Below are 13567 nucleotides of genomic sequence, written 5' to 3'. Positions count from 1 at the left end.
ATGGTTGCTGTAGAAGACTGAAAAATTCTGCATGCATCTTTTTAGCTCTATTTAATACTATTATATTATATTATAATAGTATTATATTAAAATATAATATAATTAGGTATGTTATAATATATTATAATACTATTATATTATATTATATTATCTCAGGAATATGTACCTAAGTCTGTCTTGTTCATATGCCTTTGATTTTTTTCACAAACAATTGATGAGGAAGAGAGGATCAGAAAGGAAAGGCTTAAGGTCTGCCTTAAGTCACTCATTTGGTTCGCAGAGTTGTTGCCAGGTTTTATAGTTGTGTATGCCGCTTTTATTATTAAAGACAAAAGGATGGCTAAGAAATAGAGAACTAAAGACGTCTGACTTTATCTTTTTACTTTAGAAAATGTACTGAAAGAAGAATTAGTCCACAAGTGGCAATGGCCTAGCTGAGTCTGTGGGGATGTCTTAGAGACCTAGAAGGCTTATTTTGGCTAAAAACACCGCACAATCAGTATTTTAATGCAAAAAACATGGATGCAACCTCTGGGTAGGAAGCCACACTTGTTTTTTGCCATCTTGCCTTGTCAAAGCTCCTTACAGATGGTTCAAATGCTAGCTCTGACAGTGATGGAAACAAGAAGAAGATTTTGGAATGATTAATATGTAAAGAGTGTTTTGAGGAATCCTTGATGCTGCCAGTGTATTTTATCTAAATTTATTTTATATCTAGTTATTATGTACATTGAGGTGGCATTTTTTGGCCAAAATATTGACAGGAATATCTTGCATTTCCATAACTTAAAATTAACTTTACATTAGTTCCTCAGCTTGCCTGTATCGCACCATATGGTACTCAGCTCAATCAAAAACAATAGTTACATGAACTCTTGACTTGTGTTCCCATGTGTTTTATATCCAAACCCAAGAAATCATACAAATTATAGCTGAAAGACATAAAGGTTTATAGCCAAAGCAATGCAGAGCATTCCCTATAGGGCTTTTTCATGTGTGCTCTGCATTTTAACTTGAATTACTTGAGCAACAGATCTCCCTGTTAAGAAAGCTGTTTCAGTTTTGTACAAATTTCATGGTCAAGAAGCTTTTCCCACTTCGTCTACAATTATCCCACTATTTTTAATTATACTGTCTTTGCAATGCTAAGTAATTACTTGAATTTTGGAGTTTATGGCCTTCAGGTATTTTGAGATGTTTGTTATCTGCCATTCTCTAAGCTAAGAGAGCAAAATCTACAAGCATGCAGTATCTTTTTATATGACTTCAATAATGCTGCTGAATAATGCTGCTGATTAATTTTCCTGCCAGTCTTGTCCTATTTTTTTTAACTGTAGTTCTGTTAGAAAAGAATTCAATAAACATGCTTTCATATCTGAATGATTTCAGAAAAATAATTTTTCTCTTTCTATGTTACAGATCCTCCATTTTTATGAATCATATTAGTTTACATTTAATTAGTCTAAATCACTCTTAATACTTCTTGTTGTTTGCTTGACAATATCTTTAAGAGAAACCAGCTTATCATTACTGCTGATATGGTTTTTGTGGAAATGCAGAAATTCATCTGTACTGGAGCATGTGCTTAAAAGAAACTTTAAATTATAAATAAAATAATACAAATATTCTAAAATACATTTTTTTTCTAATTCAAGTAAAAATGCTTCCAGTGATCACTATTTCGTGTGAATACGGAAGAATCTTGCTTCTTAAACAAGCCTGATTCTTTTTGAGTTTCCATCCTTTTCGAGCACCCGATATTCTTGATACACCCAGCAGAGGAAACAGAGGTTGGATAGCACTCGTTTTTCCTTTAGGTTTAGTCCTGGCAGCAATGAAAAATAGTACTGCTGTCATTGCAATCTTGTTTTTCATTTCGGTGCTACATTAGAATACTGCTAAATCCTTGATTTTTAATATGGAATAATCATCCATCCATCTATCAATAGATAGATGGATGGATGATTATTCCATATTAAAAATCATACAAGCATACATGTATGTGTATATATACATATCTATCAATAGATAGGTATGTATATATACACATACATGTATGCTTGCATGGAATGGATAGTATTAGTGGGCAAATGCACATGGAGCTTGTATATAGTCTTTGAAAGCAAAAGGTGTTTGATAATGAATTCTATTTGGGACATAATATTTGGATAGTATATTCATTATATTTGGACAGTATATTAATGAGATTTTTGTTTATTACTGCTGAAAATTGAACACTCAGTTTATCCTCACGGAAAGGTAAAATTCTTAGACTGGTAAATTTTGAGTGTGTTTGCTGATCTGCAAATGTGCAAATTTTGGCACATACACTGTTATTACCATAAAGGCTGTCTCCAACATCTATCCCTCCAAATTATGCATGCATGGGTGTAATAGCAAAAGCTGAAGAACAATAAAAAACCTTTGTACACACTTGCTGTAGTCATTCTAAGCTGTGGTTGTTACTGTTATGCAGGCTTGGGGAAGTGTGTCCTTGAAACTATCAGGTCAGTTCATGGCTAGAACATTAGAATAATTGCAGAAAAGATGTATGAATGTCCATGAATAACCATGATGGTAGCTACATCTGCCATTGCTTGTTGAAAATTAAATAGAATGTTGAATGAGTCTGGAATCCAGAGCTGCTCCTTTTATATACACAACTTTGGTCAAAACATCAGTCAAGGTTTGTGTATTTAGCAGTTCTTTCCTTCTCAAAATAAAGTAATTTTCTAACAGGGAGGCTGAGATGTCTCTAAATAACTTGTTCTTTATTGATGTTTTCAGTGTGTTTGTCATAAAAATGGATTTTTCTGACAAAAAAAAATTCTGAATCAAGTTCTGTGTGTGAGATTATACATGCCTGTCATTCTTTCTCTAAGTAAATAAAAGCTTCTATTTTATTTTTGAATTGTAGAAACTTATATTTTATTTTCCTAGAAATTATGGCCTCATTGTCTAAGATCTGAAAGCATTCGGAGAACACTGGTTCATGTCGTATCTTGTGGGATCTCAGCACCTCAGGACTGAGGTGCCAAGTCACCGAGACCACCCTTGGGGGGCTCGGGAGTCCTGGAATGTTGCCAGAAGTGTCTGGTGGCTGGACTTTGATCCTACACAGGAGACGACACCTGTATGAGGATAGGAGGACTTCACCGGGGTGAATGGTGAAGGGATTAGTTAATTAGAGGGTGAGACACAGGGTTTAAGATTGCTGTACAGGGGGGTTTAGAGAAGTAAGATGGAGGAATTGGAGCGTGTCCTGTCCTTCTTCTTCTTCTTCTTCTCCTCCTCCATCTTCTGTGGTGATGGTGGCACTTTGGGATTGGTCATTACTGAAAGTGCACCGGACAATAAGAATAAAAGGTATTGGGGGAAAATGATAAATATTGTACACGTAACTATGGGTATAAAGATAGGTGACTGTCTGGAGGGCAGGACAGTGTGCTCATGGCTGGCTGCTGAGCAGACCTCTGTCGGGCCGAAAGAAAATCTTTTAGATAAACAATTAATAAACATAGAGATCGAAAGAAGAACTGAAGCCTCTTCTCGTCCTTTGATACGCGGGCTGCCCCAAGGCCACTCTGGGCCCTTCCAGGCCCTCCAAACAGCCGAAAACCGGACAGTATCTGATTTGAAATTATTTTTCTCATGTTTTGTCTTACAGCATATACTGTAACTTTTTCTCAGTTAATGTAGAACTACCTGACCTATTAGCCTGGTCTTTCACCTCTGTTTCTCCATATGGACATTCTCCATATTCTCCATGTCATCCATATGACAAAATTGGGTCTTCCCTCCAGACCATGCCTTTTTCCAGATACTGCAAGTGTGACATTTGGAATAAAGGAAAATTCAAATTCATATCTGGCAGAAAAAAATGAATTACTTCAAGGTCATGAATTTGTTTGCTTTTCCTCAGGTAAGACAAAGCTATAGTTTCAGAAGTGTTTGCTGGTGGTGCAATCCCTCAGTCTTTTGGCATTAACTTTTTGAAATCTCACACTGCCAAAGAGCTCATGCTATGAGAATGGGCAAGAACGTTAAGTGCTGTCAAGAATGAAACAGAAAACATCATGTATTCCAGATATTCATAATTTATGTGCTTTTAAACAGCCATGAACTAAACTGTCTTTAAGTTTGTATTTTTAGTGTTGTATAATCAAAAGAACTCTTCCTAGAGAAGCAAAAACTAGCCTACTGTGCACATCCCTAGACTTTCTCTTTACTTACTTGGACACCCAAGTAAATGAGTGGGAAAATGGCAGGAAAAAGATGAATATATGCTGCTGGAGATCCTAATTAGTGACTTTTTAAAGCCCACTTCAGGAAATTTTCTATTGCTTTAAGAAATACAGGGTTTCCTTAGGAACAAATGTGATATTAAACAGAATCAGATCTGAGGTAAGTTTCTAGAGTCGCATTCATCAGCCTCTCCTCTGCTGAGGTAAAACAAATCAGCATGCATGTCTCTGCTGCTTCTAGATGGTGCTTTAAAGCACTTCTGTGTGGTAACGTCTCAAAATTGCATGCTGTGAAGGTTTTAGAGGTGCAAGACTTTCAGCTGACTGGAATGGGTATGGGTAAACAATATACATGTGTCCTTGAAGGAGACTGTATACATTAATAAGGTGGGGTGTATTAAGTTTGAGAACAAGCAGCAAATATATAAATTTTAAGGAAAATGCATACAAAAACAATAACTGAAAAGAAAGGTATTCGCTATTTTAAAATTTATTCATTTTAATATTGGGGAGAAAATATTCCACATATATATTTGTTTAGGGTGAGATGTTTGGGCTATGCTCTGCAGGAATGTAATGATAAATAAATAGTAGAGCAGATAGAAATGCTTTTAAAAAACGTTTGGAAGCATAACACATCTCCTAATATTTCAGAGATAGAATTTATTATTGTTGTTGTTGTTAACAACAGCAGCAACAACGACAGTACCACAGTAGTATTTTTTGTTATATGTTTTTTTCCAAAATTTCCAGTCCATATGAAACATGGTTTTGAGATCCTTTTGCTATGGAGCAGCTCTGTAACCAAGCAGTAGAGGGCATTCTTTCTTTAGGAGACAGCACTAGTTCCTTCAAAAGACTAGTATTTTATTCAGGAAGTTGGTGTCCTTGAGTACTTTTTGTCTTTAAATACAGGCCATTCACATGAAGATATTGGACACAGGATAAAAGGCAACAAATGTGCAATATATTGCTTAGGGTTGAGTATACTGGGTTACTAAAATTGTATAAGTTTTTCATTATTTCATAGAGTATTTCTGCTGAAATTAAAATTTACATACCTTTCATTCAAATTCACACTGCAGTATTTTTCATAAATTCAGTTCCCTCTAAACCTGAGTTAATTTTTAGGTATGATCAATCAATTATCCTAATAAAAGCATTTTTAATAATACTTACAGCAAACTATTTAAAATGCACCTAGGTATATACACCAACCTGATAGATATTTTGACAGCATATTCAATTGGAGTTGTTGGAGACCTTATTAAAATTCCAAATAGCATGTATTTTTTAATGGGTTTTGACATATTTAAGCCAGTCTTGTTTGAAATTAAGTGTAAAGTAGTGTGTGCTATTTCTGATTGGAAAATGCTACCTCTTCCAGGGAAAATGAACATTGAGGGCTAGACCTCTCCCATTCAACATCTGGAACTTCTCCACTCAGCTGTCTGGAGCCTGCCCAGTCAGAGCCCCACACGGATCAGGAGGATGGCTGCTGTACCTGCAGAGCAGGAATGTGAGGTGACCATGGATGACCCTTCTGGTGCGGTTGAGCGCTGCCTCCCCAGACCCAAATGCTGGCTGCACATGGGGTGCTTTTAGAGTAGGTTTTTAAGTGTTCCTCTGTTGTGAGGTTGAAGTTCATTTCTTCTTTTTAAAATGAAGTGAAGCCAAGGTGACTAAAGGACTGTTAAATGTGGATACTAGGCAAAGACAGTCCATTGTATTCCAGATTTCATTTCAGATGGTGGCTGTCTGTCCTAGTGAGCCTAGCATCTTCTGTGTCACTGGGCAGGGCAGAGCCACAAGGAAGGAAGGAAATAGCACACACAAAGAAATGTTTCTATCTATATACATCTAATAACATGAGGAAAACAAAAATATCTGATGCCAGATATTAAAATTACATATTAAATTTGGGGCTGCCTACTGCAGTTAGAATCATGATGTTGCAGTCGAATATGTTAAAATAAAACTCCTTCCCAGGGCATTTTCCTAGTGATTCACATCTGCTATTTATAAGTTTTCTCTAATGTTGCCTGGTCATCAACAGTGTATAACCTCATTGTATGTTAAAAAGAAACACCATGGGAGAAATAATAATTGGCAAATATTAGAAGAAGCCCGAAGAGACAAACAGAGTGTGATCTGATATATGCTACTCTGCTTATGACATATGATTTCATTTGAAGTCTGGTAAGTTATTGTTTTGCTTATGCACAAATTCTGCTTCAGAATCAAACCAACTGCTTTGCTTCTGTATAGCACTCCTGCCAGACCCTTTTTAGAACAAAATTTCTGATTTCTATTTCACGATTTTTCTCCAATTTTATAAAAGAAGTTTACAGATTATATTTTTTTGCTTTTTTGAAAACAAAAGTTATTCCCAGCTCAAAACAGTCATTTTTGGAGAAGATTAACAGATTTAAAATTAAAAAGGTCTTTCCCTGGAGAAATAGTCAGAGTAAAGCCCAAAATCAAAATCACACTTTTTTTTTTTTTTAATTTAACCACTAAGAAGGGGAATTATGCTTTCAAATTGTTCAATTAAAACCCCCAACAAGAGCTTGTGATGCTAAGAAAGGTGATGGGAGTGCAAAGCAAGACTGGACAGCCAACAGAAAGTGCAGCGGTGTTGGCGATTTAGGTGTTGCATCGCCCAGGCTAGCCGGCCAGCAACCGCTAGCAGCACAGGGGGGCACTTGTCCCGATAGCCAGGCTTTGGGATAGCGCCTCAGGCAATCACACAGCGCTGTGGCTGCAGGTGCTGCCAGCTGCAGACAAGACTGAGAATCGCTGCGATGAACAGGAAGAAAGAGCGCTCTCCCTTTGGGGCAAAGTCCGGCTTTAAGAGGATCCAGGGGAGCCAACAAACAAAGAGGACGGGGGGTTGAAACACGGGTATATAAAGGGAGTGGGCGGTAGGGGTGGAACCAATACAAAGGCCAATGGGAATGCAGGGGGGTGTTGTAGTGTGTTCGTTAAGTTCATTTAATTCCTCCCCCATTTTATGTATCTGCTCCCCCCCATTTTGTGTAAAATGGTTCTGCCCTCCTCAGTTTTCCCACCACAGCCCTGCCAGTTCTATTGTCAATCTTTTAGGTTATATAATTCCTCCTACCCTTCTTCCCTTATATGTATGCTTTTCGTCCTTCCTGAGCCAGTCAATCACTCCTCCACTCCACCTAATATTCCAGAAGATTCTCCTCTTTGGGGGTTGTGGTTGGCTGTGGTCCCAGGACCCCTCCCTGGTACCTATTGGGCTCTCCACTATGTCATTTGTGTTAAGCTCATCCCCTCTTCTCCCCCTATTGGTCCCCTGTAAACCCCTCCTGGGTCCACTCCTTCCCGTTATAACCCTGAGGCACCTTTTGTTCTGGGTCATTCACTGGTATGTCAGGGCATCCCTGCCTGGCTGGCATCGTGGGCTTTTATATTAAGACAGCAGAGGCCCTCGAACTCCTCGCATTGATGATTGTGCAGCAACAGGAGGAAGTGGAGGGCTGCCCGATTTTGTAAAGTCACCTGCCTTGTAATCTCCTCGTCTGGTAAGAGATCTGATACACCCAAAGCAAAAACACAGTGATCAAAACTCCTTTTGGTTTAGACCAATGAATAATTTCGGAGTCACACTCTGGGTCAAGCTCTTTGATACCTCTTTTTGAGTGTGCCGAATTCAGTGTGACATTCTTGGATTTCCAATTATTAATTTGGGTCTTGTTGGGGGTAAGCAGCGACAGCCATCCGAAAGTACAGGGACCTCCGGTAAGGTGAGAGGGGATGCCTGCCCATGATTGGTCTCCGCAAATTAAAAATATACCGTGGGGTAGGGACAAGGGTTTGCCTCCAAACGTGGACGCAGTATATATCTGCGCAACTATTTTGCACCAATAACCAGCAGTGTACTCTTTCTTGTACTGGTGCATCATTTGGAAGTGCATGTCCCCAGGGACCGGGGTAAGCACAAATTGAAAACAAAGGGAGGCATTAGAGGAGCCGAGCAACTCAAATTTGAGGGGTTTGGAATCCAAAGGTGCCAGCCCTTTGATTCCATTTTTCCAACCCACTCTCGGGTCAAAACCAGGGGAGGCAGCAATTCTTTGGGGCATTATGGGAGCAAAGGATGTATTAAAAGGAGAGAGTAACTCATCGGGAGGAAGAGGGATCCCTACACGGCAAAATGACATCGGGTTCTCTGCTGATGCTGTGTTGAGGCAGATGTGGTCTTGGCTGAGGACTTTTGCGAGGGTGCGCCAGACGTTGGCCTTCGGCTGAGGAACGATCCAAGTGTCAGCGGGTGACATGGAAGACCGGAGGACTGCAGACAGGAGCAGGGTGGTTGATGGAGCAAGGGCCATTTGGATGGGTGTCACTGAAAGGAAACAGTAAAATGATTAGTTTAGGATTTTTGGTTCTGCCCATAGGGAGGCTTCAGGAAAGGTCAAAGTCTAAGGAGAAGGGGTTGGGTTTCCGCCTCCTCCGCCAGCACCTCCTCAACCTGAGTCACCACTCTCACCAACTTGGACTTCTTGGGGATGAACGGTCGGACCCACTTAGATGGCACCCATCTCAAGCCTGAGGGGGTGGATATGCACGCATACCCACTCTCCCACGTGACGAGATCGTGGGGTCTTTCCATTTTCCAGGTCTCCAGATCCTTTATAAGGACCAGAGGCCTGGCCTTCAGCTGCAGCTGCTCATGGTGACCAAAGTGCTGCACTATTGGAGGGTTTAAGTTATCAAAAGAACAGTTCAAAAAGCTGATTGTAAAAAGTGCCTTGGACAGCCGGCCGTGAGGGGACTCCACCTTCACTGCCAATCATTGTTGTTCTAGAACCCTCTTGAGGCTCTGGTGGGCCCTCTCAACCACGGCTTGGCCTGTCGGGGATGCCGGTTTTATGCTCTATTCCCCATTGCTGCAGGAAGCTCTTCAGCTCCCTGGACTTGTACACTGGGCCATTGTCTGTTTTGATGACCTTGGGGATGCCCAGGACTGCAAAGGCCTGAACAAGATGTTTCTCTACATCCGCAGCCCTTTCCTCTCTGTGGGCAGAAGCAAAGACTGCACTGGAGAAAGTGTCCACCGAAACACGTACATAAGAAAGTTGGCCAAAAGAAGGGACGTGCATCATGTCCATTTGCCACACCTCACAGCTGGAAAGGCCTCTGGGGTTAGCTCCAGAACTGATGGATGGGAGCTGGTGGGATTGGCACTGGGGACATGTAGCCACAATCGCCTTGGCCTGTTCACGTGCAAGCTGGAACTGCCGAACCAGGCCAGAGGCGTTTTGATGAAACTGCTGGTGGCTGAACTTAGCTTGACCGAAGAGATCTGGGAGCGGGGCCATTTGGACAGGAGCAGCTAGGGCATCAGCTCTCTGATTGCTTTCTGTGATGAACCCCGGCAGGTGGGTGTGTGTGACCTGACATGCATTACAAAAAAGGGTTGCTCTCGGTGGGAGACCAATTTGACTAATTTTGAGAACAAAGTAAATAGAAGGGTGTTGGACACCTCTTGAAGAACTGCTTCATCTGCCCTGGATACCACACCGGCTACATACGCTGAATCAGTTACAAGATTGAATGGTTCACAGAACCTTTTGAAGGCCCTGACAACAGGGTCCAACTCAGCTACCTATGGAGAACCCTCCACTTCGGCAATATCAGCCTCCCACCGCTGAGTTTGAGGACCCTTCCAAGTCATCACTGAATTTGTGGGATGCTCCAGACGCGTCAGTAAACACTGTCAGTGCCTTCAAAGGGGTTCAGTTCTGAACTCTTTCCAAAGACAAAGAAAATTCTTGATTGAACAATTTGTGGGCTGGCCGATCAACAGCAATTTGGCCAGTGTAGCTATCCAGAGCGAACTGTAACATCTCATTGATTTCCAGCAGTTCGTCAAATGTTTTCTTTCTTAGTTGGCCCGAATCTAATTTTATGGGGATGTGGATGCAGTCAAAATCACACCCCGCCAACTCCCTCATCCTCAATTTTGCTTTCCTGATCAGTTCTGCCACCAGCTCTGATGGCTGTGTCATCCTTTTGGATCGTTGGTGGCTGAGAAAACCCACTCTATGATCAAGAGGGAGTCCCCCGAGCCTTGGTCCTTGCCTTTAAGAGAGTTATCCCACTGGAAAATCACCCCGTGGAGGTATGGCAACTTTCCCAGAATTATGAATCTGAACAGCAGGCCCGGTTGGTATCTGTGGGCCTGCCTGGCCGAAATAGACTGTTGGATTTTCTCCAGTGCTGCCTGAGCCTCTGGGGTAAGTGACCTGGGAGAACTAAGCTCCTCTCCCCCTTTTAACAAATTGAAAAGGGGGTCTAGGTCATCAGTTGGAATGCCCAGCCAAGGCCTTACCCAATTCAAAGACCCACACAGCTAGTGGACATCTGCCAAGGTCTTAATGTTTGTTTTAACAGCCAATTTTTTGCGGAACAATGGTCCGCCAAGTAATCTCAAGACCCAGGTACTTCCAGGGTGGCATCCGTTCAATTTTGTCCTGCTGGAGCTCGAACTCTGCAGCAATCAATGCATTGATTGTCACGTCAAGCGCATGGGTAAGCATGTCATGTGTCAGAGCACAAACCAATATGTCATCCATATAGTGGAAAATGATGACATTCTCCACAGCTGTACGAATTGGGGACAGCAAGGAAGCGACGTACCATTGGCAGATGACTGGACTATTTTTCATTCCTTGCGGAAGAACACGCCAATGGTAGCGCTTGCTTGGGGATTCACGGAAGGAAGCTTTGATGGAAGGAACCGTGAAGGCAAAACGTAGGGCATCGTCAGGGTGGAGAGGAATTTGGAAAAAGCAATCTTTTATATCTATTATGGCCAAATTCCAATTTTGGGGGAGCTTCGCTGGGGATGGCATCCCTGGTTGGAGGGGACCCACATCTTCAATGATGTTAATTCGATGGAGGTCGTGAAGGAGCTGCCCCTTATCCTTGTTGGGTTTCTTAATGATGAACATTGGGGAGCTCCACTCTGACATGGTCTCCACCAGGTTGCCTTTAAGTAACTGCTCCTTGATGAGCTCGTTGAGCGCCTTCAATTTTTGTTTGTTAAACGGCCACTGTGCTACCTGTACTGGTTTGTCAGATTTCCAATTCAGTTTCCAAGTAGGGCGCTACTCAGTGACCGTTGCCCGAAAACCCTAGGGAGCTGCTGGAAGGTCAATTCTGGCTCCCCACTGGGCAAGGACGTCCCTCCCCCACAGGGGTTCCGTGTAACCTAAAACGAATGGGCTCATTCAATGCCAGTTGCCCATCCGGCCCCTTAATTTGCATGATGCTCTTGGATTGCTGAGCCAATTGCAAGCCTCCGACACCCTGCACGTGTCCGGCCACGTCCTACAACTCCCAATGTGAAGGCCATTCCCAAGAGGGAATGATCGTCACATCTACCCCTGTGTCCGAAAGACCTTTAACAGGTTTATGATCCCCTCCCCTCGAAAGCTGGCAGGTGATACGAGGTTTTTCCCTCCCCAAGATCTGGGCCCAGGCTACCATAGTCTGATTGGTGTGACAAGATGATGAAGGTAGCCTTTGGCTCAACCCGAGTTCAGGCATCGGGATGGCTTGAGCCACAATCTGGCCCTTGGGGAGGTAGAGGGGAAGGCGGACACAGTACAGCCCCATTGAAAATCTGCCCGGGTCTGATGTTAGGAGACCCAGGACAATATTTACTTCAGGTGGAGTAAATTTTGTGTCTCCAACAACAACATACCTACAGCGTCCACTTTGTGTTCAGTTACCAGGGCACTCTGGGCACACGGTCACCAAATGGAAGTTGGAGTCCCATAGATGGAGCACACGAGCAAGCTGCAACCCGAAGGGAGCAGTTGTGGAAAAAGTCATGAGAATTGGGTTGGGTTGGATACAATCCAACCCTGTCAAGTCCGGTAGTGTAAAATTCAGTAAGAGCTTTGACACAGGCGGATCTCCTCCTTTTATCTCCCCACAAGATATTAACTGACATGCCTTATTTTTACCTTCGTGCGGGGGGGACTGCGCTCGGCTCCTAGTTATTTTGTGGAGCGGACTTCCCCCAAAGTCCCTTCCCTTTTTTAAATTCCCAAAACTCCCTCTGAGCCGGGCAGTCGGGCATCCAATGTCCCTCTTTACCACACAGGTGGCAAGGAGAGGTGCCCTTGTGACTAGGCCCACGGGTGTGGGGCCTAGGCTGATAGTCCATCAGAGGGGGAGCAGTGTCCGAGTCCACGGGGCTGGCATCTGGGATGTCGGCAGCAGCAATGCGGCGGGGTGGTGGTCCGGCCTGCTGGTCGAGGTCTCTGGACAGTATGGTGACTTTATGGGAGCAGATTTCTATCATCCGCTGGATGGGGATAGGCCGGTCTCTGGGCAGGCTCAAGATAGCATCCCTGCACGTCGGGGTAGCATTGGTGGTGGCTACCTCCCGCAGGAGCTGCTTCTTGGCCTCTTCCTCCTGCACCTGTGCCTCTATTGCCTTCCGGAGACGCTCGACGAACAAGATGAATGGTTTGTCTGGCTGCTGTAAAATCTTAGAATAGGTAATTTGGGGGGACAGTAGTGAGAAGTTTATAGAACACCCTCTCCGCCACCCTCCAGCTCTCCCTGAGGGTCACAGGCTAGAGAAGCCTCGCCTGGACGTGCCCATCTGTTAGGTCTCCCCGCACAGGTGATCAATTGAGAGGGTGTCACCATTCAGATCTTGCCCTGTGCAAGGATCGTTCCACAAGGTGGAAAAGAGCTCTGCAACGACCTTTTCCCACACCATCTCCCACACCATAAACTTGGTGGGATTGAGGAGGGATGAGAAAATGTCTCGGAGGTCAAAAGGGGTGACCTCCGATCTCGCTAAGGTGGACCTCAGGAGCCCCCGGAAGTATTCGTTCTCCTGGGAGTAGTCATTCTGTGCTTTGCAGAGCTCCTTTATCTGCAACTGGCTTAAGGGAGACCACTGGGCACGATTCCCTCCCTCTCCCTCAGAGTGATAAGTGATCGGAGCCGCTGATGGAATAGCTGGCTCCGGCTCCCGGGACTCCACCCCCCGCCCCCCCAAGGCCAAAGCGTGGCAACCGGAAGGGAGAGTGTGGGAACCGGAAGAGGGAGAGGAAGGGGAGTGGCTGGAAGGTTCGGCAGAGGGCATTCCTAAGGACTGAGCAGGGGAACTGGATGGTTGGGGTTCCGCCCCAGGGGTGGAGCTGGGAGATGTGGTCGAGTAGGAAGGAGAGGGAGGAGAGATGGGAGGAAAAATTGGAGGAGAGATGGGAGGGGACATGGGAGGAGTGGATGGAGGTGGGGCGAGGGAAAGTTGGGAGGAGTCC

Source organism: Zonotrichia leucophrys, chromosome Z, assembly GCF_028769735.1.
Source record: "Zonotrichia leucophrys gambelii isolate GWCS_2022_RI chromosome Z, RI_Zleu_2.0, whole genome shotgun sequence".
NCBI classification, from domain to species: domain Eukaryota; kingdom Metazoa; phylum Chordata; class Aves; order Passeriformes; family Passerellidae; genus Zonotrichia; species Zonotrichia leucophrys.
Note: the sequence above shows the minus strand (reverse complement) of the source record.